Source organism: Protopterus annectens, chromosome 7.part1 (assembly GCF_019279795.1).
Source record: "Protopterus annectens isolate FY-2018-M chromosome 7.part1, PAN1.0, whole genome shotgun sequence".
In the NCBI taxonomy this organism is placed as follows: domain Eukaryota; kingdom Metazoa; phylum Chordata; order Ceratodontiformes; family Protopteridae; genus Protopterus; species Protopterus annectens.
In genome coordinates, this window is record NC_056740.1 from 423,299,599 (window position 1) to 423,319,287 (window position 19,689).

At 44.5% G+C, this 19,689-nt stretch overlaps 1 protein-coding gene across 1 annotated transcript in view; it reads right to left on the minus strand.

Moving 5' to 3' along the window:
• IFRD2 (interferon related developmental regulator 2) overlaps nucleotides 1-19,689 on the minus strand; it is a 677,402-nt gene that overhangs the window by 559,571 nt on the left and 98,142 nt on the right. The window lies entirely within an intron of this gene.

Here is a 19,689-nt window from a genome sequence, read left to right on the forward strand (position 1 = left end):
TCAATGACTTGGTTAATATTACTTTCTGAACAGACTTTGGGCAAAAAAGAGGGATTTGTCCTAAGAGATGCTCTGTCAGCATGAAAAATCAAATAAGCAGGGCTGATAAAGCTTGAAGTTCTGACACTCTGCAGGCAGAAGTAATAACAACCAGAAAAATGGTTTTCCATGACAAATATTAGAGGTTAGATGATGCTGGTTCAAAAGGGGGAAGGATTATATGTGACAGCATAAAATTTAAATTCCACGGAGAATAGGGAGTTTTTACAGGTTGTCTCATATGAAATGTCCCCTTGAGAAAAGCCCTTGGATAACTTGTAGGACATATTAAACCAGTCAATCCCAAGATAAAAGTTAGATATAGCAGCCAACTGGACCCGAACTGTTGCGGCTGCCACTCCTTTGTTAAAAATCATAGTCAAGAATTCTAGTATGGATATCAAGGGGGCTTGGTAAGGATCAATGTTCTGCTTAGAGGCCCATATGATAAATCTCTTCCACATACCAAGATATAATCTTCTAGTGGACGGCTTATGAGAAGACAAAAGGAACTGTTTTGTCTCAATGGAGAAGTTATGAAGCCTGGCTATGAAGGGAACTGGAGCAGCCAAGCTGTCAGCTTCAGAGACTGCAGAGAAGGATGACGGTCCCCCAACGGATGTGTCAGGTCTGGAACTGGGTCCAGAATCCAGGGATCCTCCAAGAGATGATGTCGAAGGAATGGGAACCAAATCTGCCGAGGCCAATGAGGGGCTATAAGAATGATGGTCCTTCCCAGGGATTTTGCTTTCTGTAGAACTATGGGTATCAATGGAATTGGTGGAAATGCAGAGGAGACCCAGCGGCCAATCATGTACGAGTGCGTTTCTCGGGGCTTCTCCCGGAGGAGGAATCTGGGCAAAGTAGCTTCTGCATTTCGTGTTGATGTGGCTGGCAAAAAGGTCGCAGCAAGGCTGGCCCCATTTGCGGAAAATCCTGTCCGCAATCTTTCTTGAAGGACCACTCGTGCGGCAACAAAATTGCCCTGCTCAGTTTTGTCGGTTATCACATTGGATCTCCTCAGGATATGCTTTGCCAACAGAAAGCGCTGGGAGGAAACAGCCCACTGCCAAACTCTGAGGGCTTCTCGGCAAAGGGGGTAAGACTTTGTTCCCCCCTACTTGTTCAAGTACCAGACTACTGACATATTGCCTTTCTGAATTGCAATCGTTCCTAGGGGAAGAGAGTCTTAGAAGTACTGCAACGCCAAAAGTACTGCTCTCATCTCCAGAACATTGATATGCAAATGTGACCATTGATCTGTCCATGTGCCTTGGGCAGTCTTTCCCTGAAAATGCCCCCCCCCCCCACCCTATCAGGGAAGCATCAGTGGTCACAGTGGCTACTGGAGGGGGTAGAACAAAGGGGCGTCCTATGGTGACGGAAGAGACATCAACCACCACTGGAGATCTTTCTTGCAAGAGCTCGTAATCAAAATCGTATGGTCCATGGGAAGTTCCTGGTAAGACCATTGAGTGAACAACAGCCACTGAAGAATCCGCATATGCATTCTTGCTAATGGTATGGCTAGGATTGCTGCAACCATCAAACCCAATACTTTCAGAACTTCTGAAGCTGGTGCTCTGTCTTTCGATACCAATGTGCTGACATGCTGACGAAGAAGGAAGACTCTTTCGACTGGTAGTCTTAGAGTGGTGGTTGAAGTGTCTAGCTCTGCCCCGATAAAAACAATATGCTGCGATGGTGACAAGGCAGACTTTTCTGAGTTGACTGTAATGCCTGACTGCAGAGTGACAGTGTACTCCCTTGCCTGGATCAGTTGATGCCTGGTGGTGACGGTAAGGAGCCAATCGTCTAGGTACGGAAACACCTGGAATCCTAGACGTCTCAGGTGAGACGTGACCACTGCCATTGCATTTGATGAACACTCTGGGGGCTGTAGTGAGACCAAAGGGCATGGCTTGAAACTGATAATGACTGGCTCCCAGCCGGAAACGCAGGTGATCTCTGGATGGCCTGGCCATTTTTATGTGGTAGTACGCATCCTCGAGATCTATCAAGCACATCCAATCGTCTTTCCCTAAGAAGGGAAGTATAGACTGGAGCGTGACCTTCCGGAACTTCTCTTTCTTCACATATTGGTTGGGTCTGCTGAGGTCCAAAATGGGTCTCCAGTCCTCTGTTTTCTTTGGAACCAAAAAGAACCTTGAGTAAGTTCCAGATCCTGTTTGGTCTGCTGGGACTGGCTAGATGACTCTCTTTACTAGCAACATGTGGACCCTCTACAGTTGCTAGTTCCCTGTAACTGGGGGGGGGGACGCCCAGGATTCTTCTTATGGACGGGGAGGGTGGCAAATGGTATGAAATACCCTCTGGAAATGATACTTTGTACCCAGCTGTCTTTTGTTACGTCTTGCCAGGCATCTGGATACAAAGATAAGCGACCCACGACTGCCTCCAGTGCAGGACAGTCGGGCCTCCTTTCAGGAGCGCTGGTAGGATTGACCAGAAAAGTGATCTGTCACCCTGATGTTGTGGACCCCTTCTTCCGCAAGGGCAGCGTCTTCCACTATTACCCCCTCCTCTGTCCCTGGAGGGGGGGGTTCACCACGTGTGTCCTGAAAGGTTCCTTGGGCTTTCCGGAACCACATTTTCCTCCCCTTTGGGAGAAGGCCAGGTAGGGGTGGAAAAACGGACTCAGATGGCAGACCTAGTCTTTCCCTCCTGTTCACACCTGGTCAGAGTTTCCTTCACATTAAGCCCAAAAAGGGATGAGCCATCAAAAGGGATGTTTACGAAGCATGACTTAAGAGGACCCTGCGAAGGAACACAAGCGCATCCAGGAATGTCTTTTCAGAGCGATTCCTGTACCCGCTGCCCTACTCGTTCCATCAGCTGCATAGGATATGAGACACATGGATGAGTTGACAATAGAATTTAGGGTAGCAAGGTGGGCAGCAACTTTGTCAAGAGGCCCCTGCAGCTACTGTACCCTGTAGAGCATCTCCCAACTCCTTAAAGAGATCTCTTTGCAACCTAGTAAAATGGGTTAAGTAGTTCAGTGAGCGGAGAGCAATAGTCGCTGAACTAAACATGTTTCCCATATCTAGCCATGATTCTAGACTCTCTATTAGGAGGATGAATAGACGAGGAAGTCTCAGACATTTCCTTTTTGGTGGCCGCCGCCACCACCACCATGGCATCAACAGGGACTCCTTTGGATAAGAAGGATTTATCTGGTGCAGCTGATATAAACTTGTTAGGCCTCCTAGGAATAGGCTCCATGGACTCCGGTGACTCCCACGCCCACCTGAGAGACCAACTGCATGAGCTCATCGAAGGGCGGAGACACCCAAGAGGTGGAGGGTTGAGACCCAAAAGCCTTCTGGAGAACTGACTCATCCTCAGTAGGGCTTTTGGACTGCCAGTCACCCCTCTGATTAAGGATCTCAAGTATCTCAGAAAAGGAGATATCCTCAGAGGGGGGACCCTTCTGACTCATCCAAGTCAGTGTCAGATGTTAAAGAATCCTGTGGGGAGTCCAAGTGCCTCCTCTTGCACAATCTCTTCCTGGGAACCTCCTCAGAGGGAGCCTCTGGGGAGGTCTCAAAAAAGCAGGGGGCACCTTGTGGGGCTACCTGAGGCTCTGGGTCTTTACGCCTAGCCTGGACGATGGAAGCAGAAGCAGACACAGGCGCTTTAAGGGATGAGGAAGCAAGGCCTGAAGTAGAGGATGTCTTGAGGGACAAAGCTCTCCTCGTGGCCTCGAAGGCACCATGGCTCCGATGGGAAGGAACCAACGGATCCGAAGGAACCACCAAACCCTCCCACACCGAAGCCGTGGGCTCCGAGCCGGAGGTAGGAGTCGAGCTCATCTGAGCCGAAGCCCCAAGAGGAAGAGTCTGCACCAACAAGTTGGTCCGACTATCCTCCCCGGATCCGACTGGAGCGTGTTGGCTCCTAGAGTCCCCAGCTGGTGTCGAGGACATCAGAGTGGATGGAGCAGAGGACACTGGAGCAGGTCTCAGCTCCAAAGGCTCCATGATCAACAGTCTGCTTCCTCTGGCTCCGAAGGTCCGGTACAGCTTAGAGGAGTAGTAGTCAAAGCAGGAGTAGTGGTCTTTGGCTCCGGAGCCGCTTGGGTCGGAGCTGACAACAATTTAGCAAGGCCTGGTGCCTGTAAAAGCTTCTGCACCAATCGATCCATATCCAAATCCGACAGGCTGACAGATGACCTAGAAGAATGCACCGACGGTGCCAACTGAAGCAATGGAGATTGAGGCACTTCAGATACCGGATCCAAGGCTGAGGGCCAGCTCCGAAAAGAAAAGACAGTCGGCTACGAGGTCTGTGGAGTCGATGTCACAGAATCCTCCAATTTTTTTGATTTCTTAGACTGCTTAGAGTCCTTAGATTCCAGAGAAGATCTAGAAGACTTGCTGGCCACATCCAGGTCACTCAACGCCTCTTGAAAAAGGATGCTTTAACAAGCCCCTGTCCATCAACTTCCTTTTCTTCTCTAGCAACACTCTCGAAGAAAAGGAATGACAAATGGCACAAGACTCCTGTAAGTGGACAGCTCCTAAACAATAAACACATGCTACATGTCCATCCGTAACAGACATTTTTTGGCTGGGCGCTTGTCTTTATCATCCGCCATTATGCTGACAGAAAAATATGCAGAGCAGATAATCAGCAATTTCCTAGGCTCCAACAACACACACACACACATAAAAAAGAGCCTAAGAAAAAGGTATCACAAAATATTAATAAGCTACTAGGCTCTGGAACTCACACACACAGAAATGAGTCTGATAAAAAATTTGAACTAGAGAAAACAGTACATACATACATACATATATATATATATATATATATATATATATATATATATATAAGGAAAACTAGGCCAAAACGCATGAGGCTGATATATTAATATTAATAATCACACACGGGAAAGGGAGCTTTAGGAAGCTATACAAGCTAACTACCTAACTATCTAATTTATCTAAGAAAGTTTAGCAAAAAAATATTTAAGTAACTGCTAAATACAAAGGTTTTTAAATAGTACTGGGCCAAGCTTGCACTGGAACCTCCTATCAGATGCCGCGGCAAACTAGATCAGAGGTAATTCACAGTGCATCATGGGATAAGGGCTTGGCCTAGAGCTACTGAAGACCTCGAGCTATGCATAAGGCCATACCGGAGCCGATGGGTCAGCTCCGAACCCATCAGTTAAGAATGAATGGTGACATTGAACAACTTCACATCAAAGTTCTAGCCCTAAAGATCTCTCCCCTGTGGCGAATTCTAATCAAGTGGTCAGGGTGTGCACTAGATGCATACAAAAAAGAATTTGCACTTTCTTCTATACAACATCAAACGTATTATATTACTAACAGTTTACAACTCAACATCCAAATAATGAACAGCATTATCATGCATGTGTCAAGTAAAAGATAAACCAAAGGTATTCTTCTGTACAGCCTGCATAAAATAAAAACTGTCCCTGTGAGCCCCGAGCTATAAAAAATAAATCAATGTAGCATTTATAAAACACCACATTCTTGACAAAGAATTACTATATAAAAATTTCCTCAGTCCCATAAACAAATCAGCACAGCTGGTAGGAAACGTAGTTCCCATAGCCATACCCTTAAGCTGTCTATAAAAAGACCAATCAAAAGAAAAACTATTATTCAAAATAAAACTATCTATAATTAAATACTCTGTAATCCACATTCAGTAAATAATGTTCAATGGCCTCTAGTCCATATCTATATTCAGTAGTAGTACTAGACTACTAAAAATCAACTGTTGTAAAAAAACAAAACTACACCACCTTTTTGTCACTTGATGCGCTTGATTTCCTTCAGGAAATGCTGTGCATCCCTAACCCATGAGGGAAGACGCATCACATAAGGTTGTAATATTTTAGACAAAATCTCCCCTTACTTTGCTGTGGGCATGGGGTACAGACTACAGCTTTGCTTTTCATCAATCTGTCACATTATCAGGCAGTACCCCATGAAGGGTATATATTGGGCAATCTCAGAGGTGTCTGGGTTGCACCTGAACCTTGCCAAATCAGCATTGATTCCCTTCAATGGAGGTACTCTTGATATGAAGGCAGGGGGATCTGTAAAATAGCTGTATTGCCCTTCAACCCAACTACACCAACATGCTACAGGTACACTTACATTTAGAAGAAATATTTTATATGGGTTCACAGATGGGGATGGTTACACTGCTCTTTGATCTGACTTGTTGCAGGGATCAAGATGTTTGAAGACATGTTTCTGTATTATGTACTTGGGTATCTACCAATACTAGGATCGAGTGAATGACTGACAAATCGCACATTTAATTTTAAAATACATGCAGGATAACAGGATGCACAAAATACCTTACATCTATGTTGTCCATTTTCACTCCTCCTCAACTAATGGGATTGGATCAGACTCTTCCATTTTACTAGCTAGTGACCTCCAACAAACTCATGAGCTCCTTTCCTACCCAGATTGCACCACCCCTAACATTCCTCAGATCTTGTTTGTAGCTTGACAGGGAGACTATAAAAGAAATGCCATAACTGGAGGACAACACAAAGGACATAGGTGCTGTTAAGAATTTCACTCCTCCAGAAGTCAGTTATGAAAAATGGAGGAGGATAGTGGGCGGGGAGTTGAAGAATGAAACTGGACAACATAGATGGAATGTTATGGTAAGTACACAACTTCTTTATCTCATGTTGTTGATTTTTATTCATTCCTCAACTGAGACAGTCAACAGCTACCTAAATTCATGAGTGGATTCCAAGCAAGAATATTCCCGAGTACAGATGAGCCAAAGGCTGCTCTTCTCCTTGAGATCAGATCTAGTTTGTAATGAGTGATAAAGGTATGAGGATTTGCCCAGACTGCAGCCACACATGTATCATTCATATAGCCTCTAGTCTGGAATACAGCAGAAGTTGCCACAGATCTGGTTGAATGAGCCTTTAAAGGTTTTGGTAACGGTAGGGTCAACTTGTTGTAGATAAATGAAATGCAGTCTGTCAACCATCTAGTTAGAGCCACCTTTGTAACGGATTTCCCCAATTTAGTATGTGCAAAGGAAATAAATAGCTGATCTGTCTTTCTAGTCTCTTTTGTTCTGTGCAGTTACAAACATAATTGTCTATGAACATCCAGCAAGTGCAGCTTATACTCCTCTTTACTGGTAAAGTTTGGGAAAATACTGGCAGGTTAATGGTTTGGTTAACACTGGGTAACACCACCTTAGGCAGGAAGGAAGCTTTGGTAAGTAATGTGACCCTATCCTTATGAAAAATCAAGCATGGAGGTTTAGAAGACAATGCTTGAGGTTCCGAAATTCTTCTAGCAGATGTAATTGCATTAAACCCTGTGGTGGTATGGGTTCTTTATAAGGGGGTCTTAGCAGAACAGTACATTTAAAAAAAAAAAAAAAAAAAAAAGCTTTGCACAGTTTAGAGGACATCAGGGAAGAATTTTGAAACCCTATATGAAAACTGGATATTGCTGTGATTTGAACTTTAATAGTTTATGAACCTAGCACCCTCATTAAATAAACTTTCTAAAACTTCACAAACAGAATGAACAAACTCTGAAGGGAGCCATCTGATTCTGCTCTGCCCAATAAACAAACCTTCTCCATTTATTCCTGTAGAGTTACCTAGCAAAAAAATTATGGGAACATAAAAGTATGGAACAGACAAGTGAAGAAATCACCGGTTGCCTAGCTATTAATGCAACTGGAGAAACCACGCTGTTAGTTTGAGATTTGAGATATCCAGGTGAACCGTGCCTGTCAAGCGAGACAGAAGGTCTGGAACTGGATGCAGAATCCAAGGTGGTTATAGATGAGGAGGCCAAAGGAAGGGGAACCAAATCTCCAGAGGCCAGTAAGGTGTAATGAGGATGACTTTCCTCTCCAACCTGACTGCTTTCTGAAGGAATTTGGGAAGTTGGTGGATAAGCATACAGAAGACCAAAGGGCCACTCTGGGAGCAGAGCAGCCCACAGTGATTCCCCCAGTGGGGGGGGGGGGGGAATCAGGGCAAAGAAGTTGAAGCACTTGTTCAGAGGAGATGCAAAACTACTGCAGCAAGGCTGGCCCCACCAACTGAAAATCATTTCAGTCAACTTGCTGAGAGACCACTTGTGAGGTAGTTAAGATGGATCTGCTCAGTTTGTCTGCTATCACTTTGGATGTCCCCAAAATATGCATTGCTATTTGGAAGCAGTTTGAAGATATCTCCCATTGCCACACAATGAGGGCTTCTCGACCAGGGGATAAGATCTGGTTCCTCCTCGTTTGTTGATGTACCAGACTACTGACATGTCTATCTGGAATGCAACTGTTCCAAAAGGGAGAGAGCCCTAGAATGCCTGCAACGCTAAGAGCACCACAACTCCAGAACAACAATATGCAAGTTGGCCTCTACGGGGGACCAAGTGCCTTGGACTGCCTTCCCAGGAAGTGTCCCCCCCAATCTGGGAAGCATTCATGCTCACTATGACCTTGGGTTGATGGAAGGATGAAGGGACAACTAACAGCTGGTGTGACTGCATCCACCAGGAAAGGTACTGTCTGCATACCTGGGTTATTGTTATCTTCACCAACACTGGGTGAGAAAACACTGACCATTGTGTTGCTAGCGCCCATTGTAGAATTTTCATGTGAAATCTTGCTAAGGGGACTAAAATTACTGCCGCTGACATCAACCCCAAGGTTGCAAAATCAGTCAGGATGATATTCGGGTACTGAAATTTTTTCCTGACCTGTATCCTTATTGTTTGCACTTTTGACAGTGGAAGAGAAGCTACCATAAATTGTGTGTTGAACACAGCTCCTATGAATTCTAATGTCTGGGGTGGTTGTAAATGAGACTTGCAAATTTATTGATATTCCAAGATCTGAACACGTCTGTAACACCAGATCTCATGCTTCTATCAGTCGATGCTTGGTCTGGGCAGTAATGAGCCAGTTGTCTAAATACGGAAGCTGGAATCCTTGCAATCTCAAATGAGCTGGTGCCACTGCCATGCACTCTGTAGGACTGTGTTGAGACCAAAGGACAGTGCTCTTAACTGATACTGCCCATCTCCCAGCTGGAAGCACAAGAACCTTCTGGATTGTCTGTTCATCTTTACGTAACAGTACATATCCTGAAGGTCTGTTGAGGACATCCAGTTGTCCTTGCTCAGAAAGGGCGGAATGCACCAACAGTGACCATCCAGAACTTTTTGTGCTGAACAGACTTGTTCAGTATACAGAGATCCAAAATTGGTCTCCAGTCACCTGTTTTCTTTGGCACTAAAGAATCTTGAATAAGTTCCAGGTTCTATTTGGTCTGGTGGGACCTCTTGGATTAGTCTTTTTCTAGCAGCTTTTGAATTTCTAGTGCTGCTCCCTCCTCCTGGTTGGGTGGGATATCTGGAAACTGTTTTGACGATGGAGGAGGTAGGAAAAGGGAATTATATAACCTCCGGAAATAATCCTCTGCACCAAACTGTCTTTTGTGAGGTCTAGTCAGGCCATTTGGTGTAGAGATAAGTGACCCCAGACTGCCTCCAGAGATGGGGAATCTTGCCTCCATTCAGGAGCACTGAAAGGGTTTGTTGGAAAAGGAATCCCTAGACCTCCTATTTTGGGGGCCTCCTCTGCCAAGAGGGCTTTAACTTCCATTAAATCGCCCCCCACCACCACCACCACTTCTGGGAAACTACTTCCATGTGTGTTCTGGAAAGGACATAGAGTTTCTGAAACACGTTTTTCAACCTCCCAGTTGATTCCTAGAAAAGGTCCTTTGAAGGGTAGACAAATGCACACCCACTGCAGATAGGGTCTTTCTCACACCTGGAGAGAGAGAGAGCGCGAGAGCGAGATCTTTACTTTGAGTCCATCACAGGGGGAACTGACGAACATTTACTTGAAGGGCTCCATAAATTCACACAGGTGCATCCAGGCAAGCCTTCTGATGGAAATAACTGAACCCGCAGCCATTGAGGCACCTTTTGCAGCATGTGATATAAGCCCCATGGACGAATTAGATGCAGCTTGTAGGATGGCCAACTGAGAGAGAACTGAAGATTGAGCCTCAGCAGTTCCAGGAAGAGATTTGGGTAGCTCTTTAATCAAATCTCTTTGTGGCCTTGCAAAATGTGCCAGTGTGTGCAAATGCCGCTGAAGCATAAACATGCTTCCCAAATCTATCTCCCTAGACTCTCTATTAGGTGGACGGACACTGGAACTCTGTTCCAAGAATTCTTTTATTTGTAGCTGCCATCACAAACATGGCATCTACTGGAACCCCTTTACTCAAATATTCCAGGCCTACTGGTGGAGCCAGAATCCATTCTGGTCTCTTGGGAAATGTCTCAATTGTATCAGGTTCCTTCCACACCTGTCAATGGTGGGAGTAACCCGGGAGGTAGACAGGCCAGTACCAAATGCTTCCAGAAATACTGATTCCTCAGGAGAAGGCTCTTAGCAAGACCCACCATCCTCCTGATTAAGAATCTCAAGAATCTCTCCAAATGAGATGACATACAGTGGTGATTTTGGGAACCCCTCTCTATCAAAATCAGTATCCTCAGTGACGGTCTCTTGAGGAGAGTCCAAGTGCCTCCTTTTGCACTCTCTCTTACTAGGGACTTGCTTCATCAGACCACTCCACCAAGGATCAGAAGAGATGACAATACCCTGCTGAGTAGACTGGAAGCTTTGGGCTGGCTGTCCCTGTGTGGCAGAATGTTGAAGATCACAGTGCAAAGTCATCTCGGAATTAGAGCGTGGATCTGAGGAGGAAAGAGCTGTCTGACTTGCTAGAGCAGAGAAAACTGTCTTCACTACCTTAAAGGCAGACTGCTCCAGGAAGGAAGGCAACGGAGCCGAGAAAGCGAGTCTGTAGCTCATCACCTCCCTCCAACCCAAAAGCAATCTGAGGCAGAATTTGGAGCCAGGCTGTCCAGTGCCAAAGCTCCGACAGGAACTGCTATGAAAACCTCGAAGCCAACCTCATCCTCTCAGATCCGACAGGGAAGCTTGGACTCTGAAGATATCAGAGCTGGTGCACTCAGAGCAGTAGTCAGATCTGAAGATGAAGTTCTCTTTTGATCCGAACCAAACAGACCCACAATGCTTGGATCCAAGCCAAGGGCTCTAAAACCACAGGCTTAGAGAAGGAGCTGTTATCGATGGAGTGGTAGATGGATGGACTCCTTGACCCAAAGGGATAGGAACCATGAAAACCCCCTTCCGAATTTGCTCAGAGAAAAATTTCCTCCTCATCCTCTCCACATCTGTTTCCATGAGACTCCTGGAGGAAAGAGAGGATAACAGGGATGGCGATTTTGAGTGCTTCTCTAAAAAGGGAGAGGGCACCCTGGAAGGAACTGGATCCAGACTTGGTGAGTAGATGTTCCTTGGTAAGGGCTTTGGATCTGCAGATGTATGACCCTAAATAGGCTTGGTTGGATCACAGGATGTAGGACCCAAAATGCGTGTGTGGTGGGATCTGATAATGATCAGATAGGATCCTGTTGTCTTTCTTTCTTGGTTCAGAAGAGGCAAAGGCTGGTAAATACGATGATCTATACCTTTTTTGATGGGTCTTTTAGATCTATGTTTGGAGGTATCGAACCCCAGCAATGGCTTCAGGAAAAGAAGATGGCAGCAGTCACTTTAAATCAGCTTATTTTCCTGTCTGCTAAAGCTCAGGGGTTGAACCCACGACAAATACTGCAGTCCTGTTGCAAGTGTTCTAGTCCTAGACAATACACAGACTGTGGGCATCAGACAGACAACTTGTGGCCACATTTGCCACATTTTTTTAAAACCTGCTGGACCTTTCTCATGACATTTTTCTAGTCAAGAGAGAGAAGAATTAAAGTAAACTTTTTTTTAATAGAAAGGAAAAGGAAAAATACCAGTAATGGTATTTAAGAACTACAAGAGAAAACTTGAAGATAAAGAGAAAATGCCCAACAATTGTAATTACAGATATTACACTGCATGTAAAGGGTAAAGGGAAGATCATCAATTTTACATTCTTCCATTCTTTTTCTTACACTTTGAAACTACTTTTAATATGAAAGGCGACGATTAAAGAAAATTTGCAAAAGGTTTTAGAAAGGAAAAAATGAAAAACTCACTTATCTGCATCTGAAGACTCAAGAGCTGAAGGTGACCGTGTCTAAACACTAAAGCAGCAAACGAGATCTGAGGAATGTTGGGAATGGTGCATTATGGTTAAAGAAGGAGCTTGAGAGTTTGTTGGAGGCCACAAGCTAGAAAAATGTCAGAGTCGGATCAGAACTGATCCATTAGTTGAGGAATGACTGAAAATTGACATCAGATTGCATGTTAACACTTGGTGGCAACTTCACTGGACCTTGGGATCTCACATTGGCAAATGCACTTCAATGTGATTGCCCTGCATCAGATTTTCCAGGTGAGCCAAGAGGAGCACTCCACCTGGGTCATTCTGGAAGCCTGGATATTAAAGTGACCTCACCATGGGCTATTAGGTAGTACTTCCATTCCCTCCTGGAGCATTTAAAAGTACATCATACTGTTTTAGTCACCTTTAAGACTATGAAGAGTCTGCAGAGTATTTTACCACCAGTCAAAATATGGGGTTTTGTGGTACCCTTATGAGGATATCTGCTGCGGAAGATTGATGGCAAGCCTCTGCAGGCTCAAGACTGGGAGAAAATGGGCATGTGTTGGCTAAGTGACCTCATTTAAATAGCAGTAGAAGGAAGACTGGAACTGCAACCGTCCAATATACTAGGGATAACTGGCACCTGCACAGGAATTTACACTGGAAGCATCTCAGCATTAGGCATGCAATGCAATCCTTGAGGTTTAAAACCTACACCCAAGCCACATTTTGCAAAAAATGTGACCACAGATGTATGGCAGTGCTATAGCATTGACCCAAGTGTCAACTGGATAATCTTTCTTCTACACACATCCTGGTACTGCCAGAGAGTGCAGGGTTTGTGGCAAAATTAGTCAACCCTACTAATAAAATGGCTTAAGATAAAGTACAGTTGTGTACACTTACCATAAATGTAGATGTTACAGTGTATTCACTGTTGCAGTCATTACATTTGGGTAATCCTGCTGGGAGGTTGCCCTCAGTCGGCCTGAATTCCAAAGTCTTGGGTCCTGCATCGGTTGTTGTCGCCCCTTCCCTGACATCAGGTCGTCAAGGTTATAAAAGATGCAGCCGACGCCATTTTCTTCAGTTTTTCTTGCCCCAGATGTCAGGTGCCCCCAAAAGGGTAAGCTAGATATATTATATATATATTATATATATATATATATATATATATATATATATATATATATATATATATATATATATATATATAAAAAACATACATGCACCAAAATAAACTTTACCTTCATCTACAAGCAAATACACTACAAAGGTTGTATAGATCAGAGAAGTAAAAATAAGTTCCAGCAGAAAAAAGGGGGGTGGTGGGTGGGTAACCTGGACTGCAACAGTGAATACATTCGAACATCTACATTTATGGCAAGTGTACACAACTGTACTATGTTCTTCGTGTTTCACTGTTGCAGTCATTACATTTGGGTAGAGTCCCAAAGCTATAGTTGGGGGTCTGGAGCTAAACATTAGGAGCGGCTATGAGGCCCTGCAGAACTGCAGTGGCAAAGCCTGCTCTGGATTTAGAGGAAAAGTGGCTGATTGTAATGCTTTGTAAAAGGTGTGCACTGAACTCCAAGTAGCAGCCTCTAAGATGTCTTTGGTTGGTAATCCCCTGAGAAAGGCTGCCGAAGTGGCTGCAGCTCTGGTTGAATGTGGCCTAATGCCCTTAGGCACTGGCTTGCCATGCTGAGTAGCAGAAACGAATGCAGTGACCTATCCACTTTGAAATAGTCTGCTTGGAGACGGCCTTTCCTTGTGATCCTGCAGCATATGCCACAAGTAATTATTCTGTCTTTCTGAAAACTTTAGTTTTGTCCAAACAGAACCTAAGTTGTCTGTGTACGTCCAAAGAATGCAGAATTTTCTCCCCCTTGTTCTGTGGATTTTGGTAAAAAGTTGGCAAATTAATAGTTTGGTTAAGGGCTACACTGGACACCACCTTAGGCATAAATGTACGGTTTGTCCTCAGAAAGACCCTGTCTGGATAAAAAATGATAACAGCCATGAGAGCCTGTAGCTCTGACACTCGTCTTGCAGAAGTTATTGCTAGGAGCAGAGCTGTTTTCCAAGATAAGAACTTTAATCAGCAGTAGCAGCTGGCTCAAAAGGAGGTAGGGTGAGTTTTTCCGAGACATAATTGAGGTCCCATGCAGGCACTGGCGGTCTCCTTGGAGGCCTTAAATTTTTGGCTCCTCTGAGGTACTGCCTTAACGGATGAGAAAAGAGTAGTGGCTCTGTATTGTAATGAGCCAAAATGGCAGAGGCATGAATTTTAACTGATGAAAAAGATAGGCCTTTGTCCAGCATCTCAGTTAAGTATTGCAAAATCTGAGGAATATTTGGTACAGCTGTGTCATTTCCTTGAGCTTGGTTCCAAGCACAAAATCTCTTCCATTTTCCAGCATAGGATTTTCTAGTACTAGGCCTTCTGGCTTCCAAAATGACATCCATCACAGCTTTACTGAGAGGTGTGCTTTGTATGGCTACATTATCCGCCATGCTGCCAGGTTTAGAGTCCTGAGTTGGCTGTGCAGAATCTGTTTTGTTGGGACAGCAGATAAGGTTATTTGAGGTAAGGTCCAGGCTGGGCATTGAGACAAGTTCCTTAAGATCGGATACCAGTACTGGTGGGGCCAGTCTGGAGCAATCAGAATCATTTTTGGTTTCTCCTGTCTCACCTTTAGGAGTACCTTGGGGAGGAGAGGCAGTGGAGGAAAGGCAAATACTGATAGTTTTTTTCCAGTTGAAAGATAAGGCGTCCACTTTCCATGCTTGTCTGTGATAGTCCTTGTGCAGAATCTTTTTAGTTGATAGTTGTGAGGGGAGGCAAGTAGATCTATGTCCGGGCGTCCCCATGTCTTTGTTATCATGCTGAAGACTTGTGGATCCAGGTGCCACTCGTGGGGATCCATGAGGTTTCTGCTTAGTTCGTCTGCCAGAGTATTGTCCTTTCCTGGCAAGAATTCTGCCTGCAGATGCACTTGGTAAGTCAATGCTGTGTCCCATAGAGCCATGGCTAGTCTGCAAAAAGGGTAAGAATGCGTGCCCCCCTGCTTATGTACCACATGACCGTGGTATTGTCTGTCTTTATTAGTAGTTGTCCCGGATGAATTAGGTCCTTGAAGGCTGTCAGGGCATTTTGAACAGCTGGCACCTCTTTTTGACCGATATGTAGATGCATTTGATTTGTGGACCAGGTGCCCTGAATGCCTCTTGCTGCCATGTGGGCCCCCAGACATAATCTAATGCATCCGTTGTTAGGTTCTGCCTGGATGGTGGAAGTGAGAATGGCTGTCCCTTGTTTTGGTGACAAGCCTTTGCCCACCATCGAAACTCCTGTTGCAGGCAGGGAACGAGAGTAATCATTGTTTCCAGGCTGTGGCAATGTTGTGTCCAGACGAAGTTTCCTCATATGCAGTCTTGCATATAGAATTAGTAGGATGCAGGATGCCATAAAGCCCAAAGCCTGCAGAATTTTTCTTGCAGATAACTGGGCCTTTGTTGCCATTTCCTTGAAATAGGTAGTCAGTTGCCTTTGTTTGTCTGGCGTGAGATAAGCCATCTGGGCAGTTGTATTTAAGCTTGCACCCAGGAATATTATCTCTTGAGAGGGTACTAGTTTTGATTTCTTTTTGTTGACTGTGTACCCTAGGCATGTTAAAAGTCTTTTCACAAATGCCAGATGCTGTAGTAGAATGTCCTTGTTCTCTGCTTGAATAAGGTAATTGTCCAAGTAAGGATATATTTGTATTCCTCTTCGTCTGTAGAAAGCAATTATTGGTGCCAGGCACTTTGTGAAGACCCTGGGTGCAGTAGATAAGCCAAAGGGCAGTGCAGAGAATTGGTAATGCTTTGAACCAGCCTTGAATCTGAGGTATCTTCTGCATGATTGTCTGATTGGGACATGCAGGTATGCCTCTTTTAGGTCTAAAGTGATGAGCCAAGCCTTTCTGCCCAGCATGGGTAGAAGCTGCTGTAAGGTCAACATCTTGAATTTTGGTAAATCCAGGAAAGTGTTTAGAATAGATAGGTCCAGTATTGGTCTCCATGCTTTGCCCTTTATGGATACCAAGAACAGTCTTGAGTAAAACCATTGTCCCTGCTCTTGCTGTGGCACTTGCTGAATAGCCTCCATGTCCATGAGGGATGAGACTTGTTTTTGAGCCTCTGCCCATTGATTTTTTGGCAGGTCTGGCCAACCGTTTGCCCTTGGCAGGGTATGGAAGTGAAACTTGTAGCCTTGTGACACTGTCTAGAACCCATTTGTCCTGAGTTATAATGTACCAATTTTGAGAAAAAAGTGCTAATTTTCCCCCTAAGGGTGCTGCCAGTAGATAAGTGCTTGGTGCAGGCAGGGGGAAGTCATTGGGACTGTTTCCTGTATGGTTGTGGTTTGTCTTCTCCACTTTCGGAGGTAGAAGCACCCCATTGCTTAGACCTGTACGAACCTTGCGGTTGGGATCTGCCTCTAGGGCATCTGGATCTGCTCCTTTGAGGTCTGTCTGACACTGGAAAGGACCAATTCTTTGTAGGCCAGTGCCTGCTAAACCTAGGTGGCTGTACTTGTAAAAAATCTTTGACCGTTTGCATAGATTTAGCTTTGTCCTCCATTTTTTTAACACCTCTTCTGCCTTAACACCAAACAAGGTATCATGCTGTAATGATGCATCTAATAATTTAGCTTTGACATGATCAGGCAGATTTTCTTCCTTTAACCAAGCCTGCCTCCTAATTACAGAACTTGTAACAGCGGCCCTGCAGGAGGCCTCCAGAGAATCAAAACCACATTGCAAAGTATGCTTTCCAACTTGTTCAGCTGCATGCAATAAATCCTGCATTTTTTTATCTGCACATTCAGAATTTACCAACATTTTCTGTTTAAGCAGCGTCATGACATATTGCTGATATTTGAGCATATGAAACTGGCAGTTTAAAGCCCTTATAGCCAAGGTAGCAGATGTGTAAATCTTTTTTCCCCGTCTATCCAGTGTCGTAGAATCTCTGTCAGAGGGGGTAGGGTTTTCTGCAGTGGAAGCCTTAACCCCTTTGGGACCCTAAGAAATAGTTTCTGGGTTTGCAGCAGGGTTTTTGAAAAGGAATTTATGCGAGTCAGGAACCCTGTAGTATCTGTCAGGCTTAACAGGAGCTGGAGGTAAGGAGTCGGGGGTCAGACTAGACTCTGAAAACACATCTACAATGTCTAACACAGGTGGAACAGCTAGAGGCTTGTGTTGAGGTATTAGAAGGAAGTCCCTGAGCCCCCTCTTAGATTCTGAAAAATCTTGGCTCTCTCAGTGGAAATGCTCTCTCATGGTATGCAAGGTTTCCCCAAAGGAATAGTCCTCAGGAGGAGAAGCTGAAGGAATAGATTCTTCAGCATCAGAATCCTCATAGGGGGGAAGAGAATAATCCTGATCAGAAGAGGAATCAGAGGAAATGGAAACCTGATCTGGAGATTCATAGTCTGTCTCTTGCTTAGGCCTCTTATCAGGAGGGGGATGGGAACCCCTGAACAAGGTAATTAAGTCTTCGGCCATTTTGAGCATCTGTTTTGTGGGCATGGAGGCCTGTCCATGTGGCTGGTGAACTTATTTCTTTGCTTTTAAAGGTGCTTTAGTCTTTGCCTTTGAAGCTGAAGCCGGTTTAATGTAGAATTGTTTTGGTCTGAATACACCCTCAGAAGCCGATGCCTGTTCAGCGGCTCCAGACCCATCTGAGGGAATAGTCTCAGAGGCTCCAGTACCTTGAGTTGCCAGCGGCCTGACTGACTCCACGTGGGAGTCGGTAGCGGCCTGCGACTCTAAAGTAGCGGGCATCAGGGGCTGTGAAAGCACCTCACTGAGAACTGGCGAACCGGCGACTGGCTTAGGAGAAGCCTCTTCGTCTGTTTTGGACCTCTGTTGCCTGTCTTTTTCTTTGCGCTTTTTGTGAACTCCGGTAGTCGGATGGCTATCCGACGACATTGTATAATTAAATCTGCGCCCAAAATAGCTTGGTGCAAAATTGCACCAACTCTTAATAGCGCATTGGTTAAATCTAGCACAAAACCGACGACTTGAAACGTCGTGGTCAGGGCCTAGGCAAGGAATACAGTAAGAATGAAAGTCCTTATGAGGTATTTGCTTTCCACAAGAAATACAATTAACTTTTTCTGACATCTGTCTGGAGCAAGAAAAAAGTTTCCCCAACGGGGTAATTAGCTTTTAATGAAGACTTCGGATCTGAAACTCGAACACGAAAATCTCAGGAGTCGGCCGACTGGCACTTGCGAACTGCTTCTGCTTTGGACACCGCGCGGCAAGAAAGACCGAAGAAAATGGCGTCGCCTGCAGCTTTTATACCCCTGACAACCTGACGTCAGGGAAAGAGCGACAACAACCGACGCGGGACCCAAGACTTTGGAATTCAGGCCGACTGAGGGCAACCTGCCAGCAGGATTACCCAAATGTAATGACTGCAACAGTGAAACACGAAGAACATCTGTCTCATACACTAGGACTGCATATTTTAATGCAATGAACCAGACATACTAAACTTTATAGGGGCTAGGAGAAGCTACAGAATCCGCAGTTTGGAACTACTGTCTGCAGGTATATATTTTATCAAAGTGGAAGCCTCTACTTGGCATGAAATGGTATGAATTAGTGACTTAGTTATTAAAGCATGCTCATCACCTTCCTTTTCTCACCATATCCTCATCAGGACGAAAGCCTCAGAAAGCTAAGCACTGTATAAAGACTCCCTGCAAACTACTCTGTTGGAGATGCTGAGTGATCAGACTGGATTAACTGGGGAGATTATTTTTTTTTTTTGCCCTATGATACAGAATCTAAGTGCCTAGACATGGTAAAGCCTTGAGAAGTAATTATGGTGGATGCCAAAATAACAATTACTAGAAAATGGAAATCAAAGTCTAGACCAACTTTACTGAAAGTAGTGAACATAGTAACTGAGATAAAACAACTGGAACTGGGATCTTAGAGGGACTGAGCAAGCTACACAGAAAAAAATTGTAAATTGTGGTAACAATATATGCACAGAAGGAATGAGGTTTAAGAGGCAGGATTTGAATGAGTCATATAATGCTTAACTGACAATGACTGGACAGACAAGTTATGTATAACGTTTGAAACTACAGTTATTTCAATGGTGTCTGTGATGTATAATGTTTGCAACTAAAGTGGTGTCGACATTGTATGTTTTTCATTTATATAAATGTAAAATTGCCTATGCCATATGTGATAATGTAATAAAAATGTTTACGGGGGGGGGGGGAGAAGCAAAAGATGGTAGGTGCATTTCCACTGCTATACTAATGAAGTGGACGGGGACGCCTGCAGGCAAAGGGGTACATTGGGTGTAGAAAGTGGAGTCTCCTGTTGAGAAAACTCTAAAGAGGTAAAGGCCTTAGACAATGAATCTTGCATAAATCTTGTGTATTTTGGTGAATCTGTTACGTCTATTTTTATTTATTTTTTATA